Raw genomic sequence first — 18445 nt, forward strand, 5'->3', positions numbered from 1 at the left:
CAATTTACATGGCCGAATATTGATTAGAATATATCGAGATTCCAGTCCGATGGGTTTCGCATTAAAATTTCAATTAGAAATGACATTTCAAATTTACGCCGATGGAAAACTACAAAGTGAAAAATGAGTAACGAGCGGTGTAACAGAACGTTGGAAAAAGGAAGAGGACGTCTATCAGGAAATGAATCTCTGGAAAAAATACATAATAAACGGCCGTAGAATGAGCTGAACTCCATAATTGACAGTATTTGATAGATGCTTCAGCGGGCAAACCATTTTAATGAACAAAAATAGCGTTCGATCAAAATTGTTGTCACACTGATGCCCTGTTCGGCACCGCGGAAGGTTTATTTGCTATTAAATCTATTGCGTCCGTTATTATTTGTATTGTATCATACCGCGAACTAAAAACATTGGAATCATTAAAAAAATAGATTTAATGAAGTACGGGGTGTTTCAAACTCGATGGTATGGGCCCAATGTGAGGATACAAAGAATTTAAATAAAATTTTTGACATTTATGCACTTTAAACAACAAACATTCAATTATTTTCTAACGACTACTTGATCCTTTCACCGCTAATGTGATTTTTAGGTGGTATTTCTTTTGAGACTCTTTAGGACGATATTGCTCATAACTTTTAAACGGAAAGTAATACAGAAAACTTTCTCTAATAATAGTTTATTAGAAAAAAGAGAGCTTTTTAGTAGGAAAAAACTTTGGGTATGCTTCTGGAAAAAATATAAATGATGTGTCTGTCAAATCCCAAAGATAATACTTTCCACGTGTCCCAAATTTTATTTAAATTTTTTGTATACACACAGTAGGCCTGTACTATCGAGTTTGAGACACTCTGTACATTTTGCTCTATTTGGCTGTTTCAGTACAATTTTAAGATACAGGGTGATTCATTAGTACGGCAACATAGTATGGCAGAAAAAGTTAGCAACGATTTAGGAAATTTTCTTGTGTTTCCAAAGGAACAATTAATTAATTCAATGTTGCTTTTCAGAGATATAAACCATTTTTCTTAATGGAGCACCTTACATATTTGTCGCTTTTTTAAAATACCTTATATACAAGGGGTATATACATGAATGAATAGGAATGCTACCAGATAATTCTGGGATGAATACTTTTTGTTACCTTAGGGTGTAAAATTTCCAATTTTCACAAATACGCAAATATTTCGAAAGATATTTGACATAGACTAATGAAACGGACTGAAGACATATTTATATTAAAGTAAAAATTGCCTGATATTTTTTTCAATTTATATTAACCCCTGGCAGATATACAGGGTGACCCGAAATTCATGCAACAAAATTTGGTCATAGACTCTTAAGACAAATTTAAGGGACCCGTATTTTTTCTTTTTGCCAACTGGCCCCCTCTTTCGGTGTTGCAGCCCCCTGCAAATCTGCTTATAAGTAGTATTTTTTATATCTCAAAACCATGTTGTATGAGAATCACTAAATTTGGTACAAAGGAGTTTTGTGACATGTGGAATCTGATGGTGCTACGCTTTTTGGCTGGGAACCCCCTTAAGACACTTTTTCGTGGGCCCCCTTGTCTTTGGAACCAGAAAAATTTGGTCGCAAATTTGATTTTTTTTTGTAATTATTAGTAAGCTAGAAAGCCATTCAACTTAGAAACTTTTTTGTCTCTTTATATTTGTTTCGAAAAACGCAATATTTTTTAGGAAAATGGCGAATCACGATATGCATTCGATCACATTTTGACATTTTTCTCGAAAACATTGCGTTTTACGAAAAAAGTATAAAGTGACAAAAAGTTTCTAAATTTAATGGCTTTCTAGTGGACTGCTAATTTTTAAGAAATTTAAATTTGCGATCAAATTTTGTTGGCTCCAAAGACAAGGGGGTCCACGAAAAATTGTCTTAATGGGGTTCCCCGCCAAAAAACGTAGCACCATCAGATCCACATGTCATAAAACTCCTGTGTACCAAATTTAGTGATTCTCATACAACAGGGTTCTGAGATATAAAAAAAGATTATTCTTAGGGGCGGACTTCAGGGGGCTGTAGCTCCGAAAGAGGGGGCCACTTGGCAAGAATAAAAAATATGGGTCCCCTAAATTTGTCTTAAGAATCTGGGAATTGGGAGACACCCTCATCAAAAATTCCTAAATTTCGGCACCATTGTGTGTTTTGTAAAGTCCGTTTTCAATTGTATTTCAAAGAAAAGACATTTTCAATTTTATACAGAAAATGAGTAATTTTTGAGTTATTAGTTTCTAATAGTGCTGGCAACTGAAATCGGTTTTTTGGATAGTCGGTTAACCGGTTTCGGATAATTCGGATTTTTACGAAACCCGAAAACCGGTTATTCGATTATTCAAATAACCAATTATTCAAATAACCGAATATTCGATAATCCATTCAAACATCCGAATAATCGGATTTTTTCTTTATAGCCAATAACTACATAACACCATAATATAGTCTTAGTGTTATGTAGTTATTGACACATGCTACATAGTACATAGATATTAGAAAGGTTGAACTATTAAGGGAAATACAATTTATTTTTATATTTTATCCTGGGACACAGACATAGACTGATAAAAAAAAACGTCAACCACACCCACATACACCAAACGAACAAATCCATTTATATAAATAATAAATTGAAGAATTACAGTAACAAGTGCAACTGCTTTAACTGGTTTAACATTTTAACTTTTAACATTAGATTTAACTTTAAAATTTAAAATATGTGAAAATATGAAGAACATCGTATATCTCGTCAGTTTTACAAAGCACCGATTTTCAGATATCCGGTTTTGGCCACTATTCGAGTAACGGGTTATTCAAATAACCGGTTTTAGAATATCCCGTTTTAGCAACTATTCGACTAACCGGTTTTATCTGAAATCGGTTTTTACGGTACCCGGTTAACCGGTTTCACTTTTTTCCGGTTTTTTCCAGCACTAGTTTCTAAGATCAAAATAAATTTATATGGCTGAATAAATAGAAAATAATTTTAGAACTTTTCATATCACAAATAAATAATATTTGTAGGATTTTTTTGTGGCAATACGCAGTCTAAAAAACATTGATACAGTAATTTTAAATATTTTAATTAAAAGCAAGGTGTTAATTTCTACGCCACTGAATTTAGCTGATTTTCATGATTAATGTAGTGCAGGTAGCATTACAGTACAATTATTTTATTAAATAGCATTTATAATAAAAAGAGGAATAGTTCCAGAATTGTTTTCGATTTATGGTAAACTTATTTTATATCTGGAAAAATAATATCGCCACAAATATTCGTTTTCTTTTTTAGTAAAATGAGCAGGATCTTTTTTCTTTGAATACTTCCAAAATACTCGAGTGACGTAAAAACTCTGACATATTTAATGACGTTGTCTTGGTATCTTCCCCACTGGTTGTTATAATTTTATACAAATTGCGCGAATTTTTACATTTATTTAGCTGTCACCAGCCCAAGTATCATTAATCTGAACGTGTTGTAACTTGTAAATGAAGGTATATTTTTCCAAATTAAAGATTATTGGTAGCATGTTCCGAAAATTTGCGCAATACTTTTTACTTTATAACCCTGTAAAATAATTTAAGTCAAGATTGCCACAGAAGTACTATACAACATTCACTAATTTTTTTTATGCCTATTTCGTTCATATTACAAGAACATTTCCTAAATTTTTGAATTGTACAATTTTCTTTCGAGACATAAAATCAGAAAATGTAACAACCGTTTTTATTTTTTATTTTATTTTATTTTATACACTACTCAACAGAAAATTCCATTTACAGGATGGGTAAATACAGAAAAATAAAATACACGTAATAACTATAACAAATTACAAAAAAATAAGAAGAAAAACAATAAATATGTATACAAATATTATAACCGTTATTAACTGAGACACAAAAAATTACTCTAATAAAAGTTGAAGTATATCAAAAGTACCAACTATATTTTAAAATCATTGTCAAATTTAAATGACGATTGAAGGGGTGATGGACTAAAAGTTACTGATTTTAACGGAACACCCTATAATATTTTCCATATTTATTTGTTTTTTGTGGTAAAATTGAATAATTCTAAATATTTTGAATTTTCACCACCAAGAACGGCAGTGACAGCATTTTTAACATTAACGCGATGTTTCACATTGTATTAGCTATGTCCTCTACAAATTTGGTTAGTGCAACTCTCACGGTTTCGAAATACAATACTTATGTATGTTTTCAGCCACGAAAATTGAATAATTCCAAATGTTTCGAATTTTCACAACCAAAAACGGCGGTGACAACATTTTTAACATTAAGGCCATGTTTCGAACTGTATCACCTATGTCCTGGCCAAATTTTCAGTTAGTGCAACTCTCTCGGTTTCGACAATACAAAACCTACGTATGTTTTCAGCTTTGAAAATTTAATAATTCCAAATATTTCACCATCAAGAACGGCGGTGACAACATTTTTAACATTAAGGCGATGTTTCGCTATGTGTATTGTGATATAAATAATTTTACATTTGGTTAAAACAGTGTCAAATTATTTAGAAAACTGCGTATATTTTGCGGAGAACATCTATGAAAATTTGTAATAATTTTTAAATGGTAATAGAACTAAATTATTTGACAGTGTGAAAGGCAAATATTGGGCAACAACTTCTTAACTGTAAGACATCCATTATTTTATACAAGGTGTTTTCAAAAGATATTGTCACTGTTTTTAAATAGTCAAGTATATAAATAAATACGCTGACGATATGATAAAATTCCACTGAAATTCCCAGAATTACGTCTTTACCACTATCCTAGAAGTTAAAAAGTGCAATTTGTAAGAAAAAAGGTGTTTCTACTCTTTATTTGAAAAATGGGCGATTTTTTAATTAAATTTGAAAGACTCAGATGGCGATAGTGACTTTATCTCTCTATTCTTATCTACCTACTCTATTTTTTATTTTTGTGCAATTTCATGAATTGATTTCTTATATATTGTTATATTTATATGGAGAAGATAATGAAGGATGACAAATAGAAGAAAAATAGTATTCATATAAAATATGTGTATATTTCACAAAACTCACACACATCTACACAACTTTGCTTTTCTGATATTTCCTGTTTTCGTCTATTTCGATTCCTTTCTCTTTTTATTTTAGTTGTTGGTGGTAATGTGCTGCGGGTGAAATACAAAACTTTATGTATTTTCATAAACAGCTCATCGTCTCATTCATTTACTGATTCAGTGAACGTAACTGAAACGACCATTTTTATTTAAGTATTAATAGAAAATACTAACAATAATACACAATACAGACGCTGGAGATCTTATTTCTTCCTCTTCGTTCTTATAAACCACACATACACAAAACACAAATGACGTAATTGAGCTACCAAAACATGATCGATTTTAATTGGTCAAATAAAATGTGCTTTCCTATTAATTAATTAACATTTTATTAATAATTTTACTATTCTACTATTAATAATTATTTTTTTACTAACTGTTTACTGAGTACTGGTGTGGTGTATTCCAATAATAGTACCAACAGTTAGCAATCTTGTCTGTGAGGTTTGATGTCTTTTGCATAGCTAGATTTCTGGTATCGAAGAATGTTGTTTGATTTCATTTGATAGGACTTGTTGAAATTAGTTTAATACCATAATCAAAAACGTTTCATCAATTTACGTTAAACATTACAAAATTACATTTTCTTTACGAATACTAATAGTTCCAAATTTTTGGTTAATTTAGTTTTTTAATTTAAAACCATTCAGAAAACAGTATGGCGAAGTTACTACATGGATTTAGAAACCATCATCTTTTTAAATTTTCTATGCTCCATCATCAAAGATTTACTTCAATTGCACCAGAAAACAGCACTAAAACAAAGAAAATTACGTACGCGTTCAATTATGTGAATTTTATAGGTATACAAACAAAATTATCTCAAGAGCACAGCTCCAATAATCATTGGCTTTGTAAATGCAAATTGATTCCATCGGATAAAATGACTCCCAAAGAAGTCAAACGCAGTAATTTGCACATGAATTTGCATTTCGATTACGGAGCCAATAAAAATTCAGCCAATAAAGAGGAGGAGAAGCCCGACTAAATAAATAACTAATTCTGAATATACGAGAAAGACCTGCCAAAAACAATATTTGCGGTCCTCGGGCGGATCGGAAATTAAAATATAGACAAAAATAATATTCTGTCTTCTACATTATATTTTGTGCGGTTTCTGCACACTATGGGGTTTGTATTTTATAAATCGGAAGTGAATAAAATGAAAAGTTATATGAATTATATCGAAATCTTAATGCTCGGTATATTAAAGTATATTTCCAAAATAAGTCACAGTAAGTCTTTAATTATTTGTGCACAGTATTTATTTTTATTTTTAAAATCCAAAATAATTGGTTCCAAAATTTTTTTAAACATTTTTTTTTATTTTGTTTCGATTTTAACATTTTTTTGATGAAAAATGTATGGAGTTTTGCGAAAAAACATTTTTAATATTTAAAATGATGCATAATAAGCAATGCAAAATTTACCCATTGATTTTCAACGAAAATGACAATATCAATAATTCGGATCACAATAAAAGAAAAATCGCAGCGATTTGAACTTTTGACGTTATTTTTGGGATACTTTGATGTAAAAAAAAAACAAATATATCCTCAGTCTAGTCATTATTTGTAAAGTTGTCTCAAGTTTAGTGAAAATCATTAAATATGATTTTTTTTCTTTTTTCGATTTTTGCATCGAAAATTTTTTTATCAAAAAACGATAAGAACTTCTAATAGAGGATACCTTAAAGTTTTAAAAACCCTGCTTAGATATTCAATACGACTGTTAGTTTCTAAAAAGATAATTTTTGCTTTGAAAGACGAAAACTCGACAACAAATCATCGTACAAAGCTCTAAAGCAACCCAAATTAAAGAGGATGGATCAAACTAAAAAAGTTTAACAGGTGGGATTGCCAAAAAATGTATTGTAGCCCGTGGAACTTTTGAAAGGAAATCGATAATTTTGAAAAAATATTTTCCGCTGGATACTTATCTTATGTTTTCTTGAGGGTCAACGATAAACACTTTTATTTCAGATCCTAAAACTAGAAACTCCAAGCCTCAATTTTATTTATTGCTCTACGACCATTTTTCGATAAGTTAGAGCCTTTAGAAAATCACCAAAAAAGCTAGAATTTATATCCTTAAATTTTTTTCACTATTTGTCTATCTTTGTGTACATGTTTTCTTCATACTGTCTATTGTTTGGAATGCGAAGCACTAGTAGGTTTTAGATAGTGATATATAGAATGTTTTGTTAGATTTTCAGTTCGTTTTGACAAACTTTGCTTGTCATAATTATTATTATAGCACACCAACCGTTTCAGTTTTGAGGATATGCTTTGTGTCTAATGAAATAATATCATGAACTCAAATTCCTGCTGTGATATAATTATCAATGAGAACATTATATTACATAATTATTACTACAAGCACGTTGTTTCACTGTGCACTCATGTTTTCGAAATAACATGGCATAGAGGAAATGTACAAATCTGTGTTTAATAAATATTTTAAGTTAAAATGTTATTTGTTTCATCATATTAATTACTGAATATATAATATTCAGTACCAACTTTTTGATACTTTTTATTTCTGGTTGTCAAACTCACTCGCATTGGCGCAAACAGATACCCGCTGAATCCCAACAACGAAGGTTCACTAAATAACGTTGTGCAGACCAAAACAAGATTTATTCTTCTGCTAAACAATGTTACAAATCTTTGGCATGATTGACATACGTCACTCAACAACAACTCTTGATTAATATAAAATAGTATTCAAGTAAGTATAAAAGTACAGATATCTTGACACTGATATTAAATATTGTTTCTACATACATTTTTGCGAATAAAAGATACTTCACTATTAGGGGCATCTTTTTAGACAAAAAACGGGGTTTAATTTTATACTAAGTTAAATGCATACAGAAATAAGTACAAGTAATATTTGTCTGAAATCATTCATCAGCAAACAGTACGGAAAAGTTAACTTTCTCGCATAATTTTTTTATTTATATTTTATACAGTAGATACTCATAAATATAGACAGGCAAACCAACTCACACCAAAAATGCATTATTTAGTAAATATTACATATTCTACATATTAAACGTTTATTATAACTATTTGTTTATATTTATAATTATGTTGTAGTTTGTACAACTATTAAGCATTGGCCGAACTTTCCTCGAAAATCGGCGACATTCATTACTGCTGTTAATTATTTCTTCTTCGACAACATTATTACTATTAGCTAATTTCTCCCCCCTCTAAATATTTTATTTGCTATGTTTAGTTTATTTGTAAAAGATCCCCCCTATGTCTCTTTAATGCGATTAAATCTGCCCCCAGCATTAACCAAAATTATCACAGAGGATTGACGGAAACAATATCCTGTGTATTTATTAGCATTTGGCAAAAATTTTGAGACAATTTGAGGCTTTCTACCAAGCTTAGATCAGCTAAAGGATAGCTTATTTGGCCTTGAAAAACATATCCTTTGGTCAAAATAAAAAGGTGGGGTTTTTGAGAAAATCAATTTTTTCCGTTTTTCCCATTTATCTCAGAAAGTTTTAAAGCAATTTGAATTCTGAAAAAAACTGGGTAAAAGTTGATGAAATTTTGCACATTCTGAAAAAAAAAAAAACGTTTCGATAGAATGATTTGGGTCAAAATGACGGCCACTTGCAAAATATGCATTTTCATTTTCGGAATAACGCTGTCACGATGTAAATTTTGACATTTTGAAAAACGAAAAAATATGGATCTCATAAAATTTAAAGTAGATTGACATTCCAAAGTTTCAAAAAAATCGATGCCGATGTTTTTTGCTCGTTGAATCCATGTGGAAACTACCACATATATTTTTACTGTGTTACTATTAGTTATATAAAAATATTGTAAATAAATATATGTAAATGCTCTACTAGATAAGAATAAAAGCGAATGTGGAAAAATAAAAGTAATGATTACATTTTTCAAAAATAGTGATCTTGATTGAAGCCATTGATTGAATGATTATTTCTGTCGAAACTAGTTAAATTAAACTATTTTTCTTAATGACATTCTCAATAATATGCAATAAAACTGAAGCACTTTCTACGGTGATCTAAATAATTCATGTTAAGTGTATTTAAATTCAATTTTAAACCATTTAAGGTACGATAACATAGCCAAGAGCAAAAATGTATCACGATATTTACCTTACCAAGAACAAAGAGATCAAAGTAAAACGCGCATAAGTTTCCACTTACGCGGCAGCTCCAGAAATTTATTTGAACAGTGCATAGCTTATCGCAAACTGAATTTGAAGTCTGTATAGCCGAGCATCCATCTTAAGGTAAACTAGAAAAGTTTGCGCAAGATGATGCCGAACTTATTTTTCCTTAGACAAACAGAAACCAATGAACAAAAAAAGTCCTGTTTCGTTCCTTTAAAATTGAATTTCATAACAGTCCTATCAAAACTGGCTTCGAGCGAGGAATTCCCTTCTAAAATATATCGTCTCAGACGTCTTTAGTCGTTGAGGAACCAGCGGTCTCATAGACGACTCGTGAACGGGGAATTATTGATAATATTGTAGAACAATATTACATGCCAAGTGATTTTGTATGGAAAAAATAGATTAACATCGCATACCTACTTCTTCAAATATGTCATATTTATAGAAAATTACGTTTCCATAAAAAAAAATTGAAACATTAATTTTAAAATTTTAGATTTTAAGATAGCAGTCATATAACACAACTTAAATGTGATTGCTACTTAATGCTATTGGTACTTTACTTATGACGTACGTTATAGGTTATATCTCACCAACACTCAAAACAAGTCTGTAGATAGAGCTCCAAATAGCTAAATCGTTCGTCCGTCATCTCATCTATGATATACGAGAGTCTGGTGACTCTCCTGACTCCTATTTACTAGATTTTGGGGGGTGTAATTGAAATTAGTAGGCCGTGGAATAACTATTTTCCACAATATTATTACTTTAACAAAATTTTAAATAGAGATATGTCTATCAAATTAATTAACTTATTCAAATTTTTCCAATGATTTTATTGTTGTTTCTCTAAACGACATGTTAAAAGTCAATAGCATCAAAGAAAGTGACTTTTACAGCAATCGTACTGGGTAGTTTTATTGTATGACAATTATTACATTCATTATACTGATGTATGTGCCCGCCAATGAACAATTCCATTTAGTTTCGTGGAAACATATGGCAACTACATGCATATAATACGCAAAAAAGAACTTTTTTAAATTATTTTACCAAAAAAACACACTAGTCTAGTTCCTATATGCAGAAAAGCGGACATTTTTCATATCCTTCAGAAATATTTCTATTTACTTATGATTTATAAATGGCCTATTTTGGCTTTTAGTATACTTGGCTGTATTTGGAACAGATCGATGTTAACGACATTTTTTTATTCAATACCGTATCCGAGGAAAATAAATATCCACTTCACAACCTCTTTGGGTGTAGTTCAGGTCTTCGATATGTCAGTACGAAGATAAATAAGTTATATCGACGCTACTGGTGTCAGTTAATATTTAGGTAAGACATTACTGACAACTGGCCAATAAAAAAGGGAACCGAAATTCTGCTGTCTCATAAAATCGAATATTACTTGATATAAATTTAATTATCAGTCCCATTCTGACGCTTGCCATAAATTTTTCATCAGATATTTATACTGGGAATAACGTTCCCTCGAATTTCGTGCGAAAAAGAAAATATTAAATTTGATATACTTAATAGAATTCGAAATAATTTCAATTTTAGTTGTTAAGATATTGGCATAGTTATTGCTTTTCTTACACAAAGCACAAAAATTAGTATTTCTTGATCCAGATTGAACGGTTTCTAAATATTAGGTGTTCTTACATTTATAATACACATTTAACGATGAGACCGATGTTAAGCTTAGGTGGTATTTCAGTAAGCTTCTTTCGAGTGATTCCAAATAAACAGTTTAGTGGTTTCTTATGAAACTAATGAGAAATTTCATGAGAACTCTCATAAAGCAAAAAATAGTTACTAAGAGTAGCTAAACTATACAGGGTGTGGCGTGTATAATCTATAGAAATTAAAGTTACGTGCTGTAGACCAGCCGCGTAAACGAATCGTCGTTGAAAGATAGAAAGATACTTCTCAAATTTTAGGGAATTTTTCAATGCAAAAGTACAAACTAAGAAAAATATATATTTAAAAAAAAAACTGATATTTTCTTATGATAACAATTAATAGTAATTACTATATTAAATGCATTGTTGTTACTGCAAGAGTTCGCAAACAAAACCACATCCGTAAGCATCTGTAGTTGCCAACTGCTTGCACTAAACAAACTCCATTAAAATATGAAATAAAGTGAAATAAACTTACCATTTCTAGAGAAAATGTTGAAATTGACCCCCTTAGCGCGGATACAGGCATGGCATCGACGCACCCAATTTTGGCGAATATTTTCCCAAATTCCAGGAATTCCCCTAATTATGACAGCAGCTTCAAGTATAAGGTTTCGCAATTCTTCCACTGTAGCAATTGGAGTATTGTAAACCAATGACTTCAAGTGACTCTAAAGATAAAAGTCCATTGGAGTTAGATTGGGTGACCGAGGTGGCCACGGCACAGGCCCAAGGCGTCCAATCCATCGCTGAGAAAACATTTAATTAAAAAATGTCGTTATTTCTCGGGTACTGCGTGGAGGAGCCCCATCTTGAAGATAAAATATGCGTGTCCGAACTTGTAGTGCTACATCGTCCAATAATTCAGACAACCAGTTCTCCAAAAAGTCAGCATATGTTGATCCATTCAGTCGTCAAAGAACATACACCCACAAATGCCTATATCGCCTATTATGCTAGCCCAAACATTTATCGAGAACCGATGTTGAAAATGAGTTTCCCTAATCGCGTGAGAATTTTCATCGGACCATAAGCACTGATCGGATTATGGAAATTCACTTCATCACGGATATATTTCGCCTCATCTGTTATACAAACATAAGCAGGAAAGTCTACTTGATTGGAACATTGCCGTAAAAAACCACCTGCGAAAACGCATTCGTTGATCACAATCCGGGGGTAAAATCTGTTGAACTGGTTGCAGATGACAGGGGTACAACAGTTGGCGTCTTAAGATACGATGTACGGTACGAGATGAGGTTCCTACTTGCTGTGCGAGTCGTCGAGTATCATTTGTAGGGTCTTCGTCAAGATTTTCCAACACTGCATCTTCAAGATTAAGGTTCACTTGCTGACCACGTCTTTCTCCTCGAGGAATAACACTTCCCGTATCTTGCAGCCGCTGAACGTACTGTAGGATTGTATTTGCACATGGGGGGTGACGTTGTGGCCATCGTTCCCGGTATAACCTAGTCACCGCGAGCGCATTTTCTCCGGCTGCACCATACACTAACACCATATCGACACGTTCGAAAATAGTAAATGCATTGTTTTCTCGGTTCATTGTAAAACTAGTTTGTACACAATAAGAATCTCGTTTTTAATATAATCGGCACGTAATCAAGGAATTACACAATTTTTCACTTTTTAACACTGATGGGTCGATGGACGATGCTTAATATTTAACAATTAAGTGAATGCACAAATTTTATGACAATGTAACCTAACCTTCTTTTAGTATTACTAGTAATAGATTATACCGACTTAAATTATAAAGTTGTTCATTTTCGTTGAATAAATGAAATGAAATTTACAAAAAAAAAAAAAACGGGAAGATAGAAAGTTTCACATCGTATACAAAAGGCAAATAATGCATGCATATCTAGATCAGCTCTGTACCTCAGAGCTAATCTGTATTAAGTGCCAAAAATGAAATTTTACAGGAGAGCGATTTAAAGATTTAAACTTTGCTTATCATTCCATAACTTGGAACTCTTACTTGTCCTTGATAAAAAAAATTTGTATGATGTGAAGTTATACGTCTATTTTAATATTATTTATTGTAATTTAAAGAATAATTTTCTACTCGTATTTTTTTTTTCGAAAAAATGGAGTTAACACTATTTGGCACAAACATGATTTAGGGATTTTATATTATAATATTTACTAATTGTGCGATAATACTGCGGATAATACTAATAAAAACTACCAGTTTAATTTTTTTTATTGAAAGAGTACAAACAACAAAACAATAAATAAACTACATCCAATAAATATGTTTAAAAATATAAACCAGATAATATTCATAAAAAAACTAAAGTTTAAATAAACCAACAACACTTTTGATTTTTAATAAACTGGATAGAAAAAACAAAAACAAATGTAATTATTATTCATTAAACAGAAATGTCGCCTTTACATATCATCAGTCACTTTTTCAATAACTAATAATTTACCAGTTATCACCAACACTGCAAAAACACGTCTACACACGATGAATGTGGATATAATACTAAAGTAAACCAACATGATGTTGATATGTGTGGAGTTAATACTCCGAAGTCAAACTAATAGAATATTAACTCCACACATACACCGGTTTGGCTCGGACTAAATTGATGTAACGAGGAACTTAATACTGTGGAAATGAAACACGGGTAATCTTAAATACACATACGATTGTCTAGGTTGGAGACAGGTTGGGACTTATTATTATTTAGCACTGTCTGTCTTCGAAAGTATCATGAATGGGAGTTATTAATGCTTAGCACATGAAAGAGCATAAGAAACTGTGTTGGGCTGTCAAATAATCCCATTTTCGTAAAAAATGGAGTTAATACAGTTTAGTCCTGAGGTACAGAACTACAATGTTATTAATAAAAATCATATATAAATTTTGGCTATAGGTATTTGAACAATACTTAAAAACAGACAAACCTATAAACCAAATTTTTAAAAAATATTTTCTCTTTCCGAAAGAATGACGCTCTTACATAAAACTAAATTAAATCATAGTACAAGAGTATGTAGAATGAGTTTTCTGCTAGATAAATACAAAAAAAGGTTACATTTAATTTAAATTAGAAGCATACAACAGAGGTATGTAAATATTGTTCTATTTAAGAATAACAACACGATTAATTCATGTAAAAAGTAGGATGAGTACTTTTTATGCAAATATGTAGTCTCGTTATCATTCGCATTTAATGAATTTGAAACCTTCCTACTAACGGTAAGTGAATAATGAATGAGTATTTTATTACTTTACATTTGAAGCTTTTTATAATCCTTACTTTAAAAATGGACGTTACGAGAACATTTCGTGGAATAAATATTCCAATGTGGAACTCTCAAATAGAGAAATATAGTTTTTATGATGTCGTGTATGGAAACCAAGAATATTTTGAACAAATGTCAGAATATCGATGTGAATTATGGCTGTGAGAAGGAGGGCGAAATAAATATATTTCATTTTATAGGAGGCAGCCCATCTGTTAAAGCCGATTTATTGAATATTTCAATTCATAAAAAAACTACAACACCAGACGTTTATTGCCGAGTTCTGTCAACATACCTGGTAGGTCATAAATTTCAACGAAATTTGAGGGACGGCATACGGAATACGGTGAAATATGATTCTAATAAACGGAAATCATAATAAATCTTGGGAATACATCGGAACTTGACGAAAAAGTTTGTAATTTCGTTGAATGATGATAAATGTACCCGGGCTGACTTTTTCGGGGGTAGGCGTGATGTTAACAGTCACATCTTACCTAACTGAGTGTTATTTGGATATGTGTTTCTAAAGATTTTACAAATTCTTTAAAAAAACGTAAATTTGTATAAGTAAACGTGGTAAAAATAAAAAAGTTTCGGATGAAACACTGACAGTTACCTTCTAAAACTGCTCTTTAGTAAAATATGAAACTTTAAGTCCACTGTCCATATATTCTAAGGTTTATTCTTAGTTTTGAAATATGAATGAAATTTTCTGGAAAAAGTTTATATAAAAATGTCATAAGACAATTAATTTAGAAACACTGCGTGCAACTTTTTTCCCGAAAATTGCTAACATTATCGTTGCTATACAGTGTGAAACTAAAATCCTTGGCTAGACTATATGGGTTACATGCACAACTAACATTTAAATACACCAACAATATCCAGTAAACAACTAAGATCACTAGTCAGCAGAATCACCAGACTTAGTTGTTATCATTATGCCATATTTAATATGTGAGACGACCGACGAACGATTTATCTATCGGGATGTGTATCTACGACATGTTTTGAGTATGGGTGAGATATAACTTGCAATATAAGGTAGGACATGTACTTTGTACGTTATAATTCACCCACACTGAAAAATTAATATCAGAGTATTACTCTTAACGTACTCTAAAAAAATAATTTGTTATAACAGTTTTAGCAGACATAGTAAAAATTTTTATTATTTTTCTGAAAAAATGCATGCTGACAAAAAGCAGGAGAATTTATAAGTATTGTGCTCTATCGCAACTGTCCAATTTTAAATACTTTAGAAGAAACAAATGCAATTATATCAGCTGTTTCTTGTGATTTAAAGAAATACGACTTTACTTACGAATATTTAAATAAACCACATCTCGAACTGAAACATCCCCAAACATAAACTGAATATTTTTTGTTGATTTTTTTATGTAAATCCTTCATCAATAGTCTTAATTGTACCCTATACAGAGTATCCGAGTGTCAGCGTACAAAAATTTACCAGCGGGTAGACCAGACCAAAATAAGATTAAAATTCTTATAAAATATTTTTCTGCAATGCACTCTTAGTGAGTTACAAGGCGTTGTTTAGAAAAAAATAATAACATTCCGCAATATCTCAAAAACCTTTTCAGGGATTTAAGTAATTTTTGCGTGAAATATACATTTATTAAAAGTCATTAAAACTACATGGTGCTTATTTCGATCGGCCGCCAGGGGCGGCCTGGGCTAACTTGTCCTCAAGGTTATATCTTCGTAACTTTTGCATTTCCTGGTTTTATGTAATTTGATTAAGTTTTCCTGAATCTGCAATCGATTATGAACAGAAAATCTCGTTTCATTGCTCAAAAACGAACCGTTTTCGAGTAAATTCGGTCTAAAGTATCGCCTGTATTAATTCGTAGAAAAAATGTATGCAAAGATTTTATTTGTTGTTATCTAGTAGATACCTGTCATTATGAAAAACAAAGTTGTTTACAAGTGTCCATGTCAATAGTATATTAAACAACAAGGTTTGAAAACGACTCTTTGCACACGAGCGAGACATATTGGTGGACCGAGCCAAAGGCGAGGTCCACAAGTCGAGCGAGTGTGCAAAGAGTCGTTTTCAAACGAGTTTTTTACGATACTTTTTATACGACTGCAAACAGAGACCAAAAAAATCTAATTTTAATTTAAATCGTTTTTATTATTAAAATTGCCAACACATTAACAAAATAAATTAAATGCAACTTTTAATTTAACTCGTTTTTATTAAGAAAATTGCTAACGCATTAACAAAAGAAACTAATATTTAATATGTATTTATGGTAACATTTGAACATTCCTTCAAGGTTATGCTGGGAAAAGCAGTATTATTGTGCACCTTGTTTTCGGTAATAGAGAATATTTTTTGTGTCGTGTTTTTAGTGCAGTTTTTCAGCGTGCGGTCGTTGTGTAAAGGTTTCCTGTAATTGTAAAAAACATTAGGCTTTTTTTCGCGAGTGAAGTCGTATGTTGTAGTATGTGTAGTATGAGTGAATATTACGTTTTTGCGAGAATAGTCAGTCATTTAAACTACTATGTGACGTTACAAGTTTAGATCAAATGACTGAACTCTTCACCCTTCAGCTGAATATTCTGTTGGTATATTCAACTAGTATTGTCAGCCGGTAACTTAACCTTTTTCTTTTTGACATTTTGTTTGAATGAGGATAAAAATCGTTCAGCAAAATGATGGATTCTGATACGACTGTGGAAGTGGTCAGTTTAAATTTAAACTTTAGAGGCACAGATGTTTTAGTAAACGTAGACGTTGAAACAGCAAATATTTTACTTAATGGTAAGATTAATTTTTTATATGGGACATAATTGCGATCCACTTTGCTTCAGGATTATCCTCTTTTTTTGTGACCTAGGCCAGAGATAATATTGGTGAAATCATTTGTAATTCAGGTCTTTTTCGTATGAATTACATAAAAAACCGAATATATGATATGATTCTCTAAACTTATAACATAAATAAGGAACATCATCATCCTTATTCCACAAAAATATCAAAAAATATAGAGCCATGTCACAATTTCTGTTTTGTAGCCATTGACATAAATCACCAAATTCCATTCTCTTACATACATACTTTTCACGCTTTTTAAATTTGCCACTTAAAAATATTCCAAAGAAAGCATTGATATATTCCTTCAGTTTTATTTGAAGCAAATACATATATTATATAGTGTGATAACACCAATTCCCACAACACTAGATTACTGGAAGCAATAAAGGATGACAAATTATGGTTACTGGTTAGAAGTTAGAACCCATATGTCAAAGTCGTCAAAGTACATATGACATGCTGCACCACTGAATAGTGAATAGTGAATATATACATTTTCGCGATCTGTTCAGGTTAGACAAGGTTAGAAATAAGATTAAAAGAGATAGAAACAGTAACTACAAGTCAGACGTAGTCACTAATATTCACTCGCGAAAAAAAGCCTATTGGTACCTTTGTTTTTATATTCTTCAGTTTAATCAGCATAGCACTGCCGAAATCTTTGGTGTCTTCTATTTTGAGATAACATGCCCCAGATAGTCCAACTGCCACCACTGCCTTGATAAGTAAATATTTGTCGTTTGATGCTTTCGTCAAAAACCGGCAAAAATCATATTCTGTGAGGATTTGGGACTTCTTAGGGACGTAGTTTTCGGATTTTCGTTTGATTAGCGTTTGCAACTATTTATAGCTTCCAAGATCTATGTTGTGATTGGCACTTAACGTTGACTTGAGCAAAGCCGTGACGGTTGCTATGAAACTCAGCCAACTTGAAACATTGCATAATTTGGGTGACAACAACAAACAAAAATCACAATCTGGAGACGCGTGTGCAAAGATGACATAACCGCGTGCAAAATGTTTAGCAAAATACCGTTTTCAGAGCGTGTTTTCCGTGCGCAAAACCCCCTTTTGCAAGTCAGTCGTATAAAAAATTAATTACGGTACTCGGTCGTAAGTTACGCGAAATTAAGTTTACAAAACAGCAAGATATTAAGTAGATATTATCAAATTTTCCAACAACGAATACGCCGATATGATTTTTGTCTACAGTTTCTGTCATGGAAATTCATTGGTGGCCTCACGAGAGTATCTACGCAGGTTTCCAAACAGAAGGCAACCTTCACAGCACGTATTCCAACGAGTTTTCCAAAGAGTCCGTGAG

This window comes from Anoplophora glabripennis, unplaced genomic scaffold (genome assembly GCF_000390285.2).
Source record: "Anoplophora glabripennis isolate ALB-LARVAE unplaced genomic scaffold, Agla_2.0 scaffold36, whole genome shotgun sequence".
Lineage (NCBI taxonomy): Eukaryota > Metazoa > Arthropoda > Insecta > Coleoptera > Cerambycidae > Anoplophora > Anoplophora glabripennis.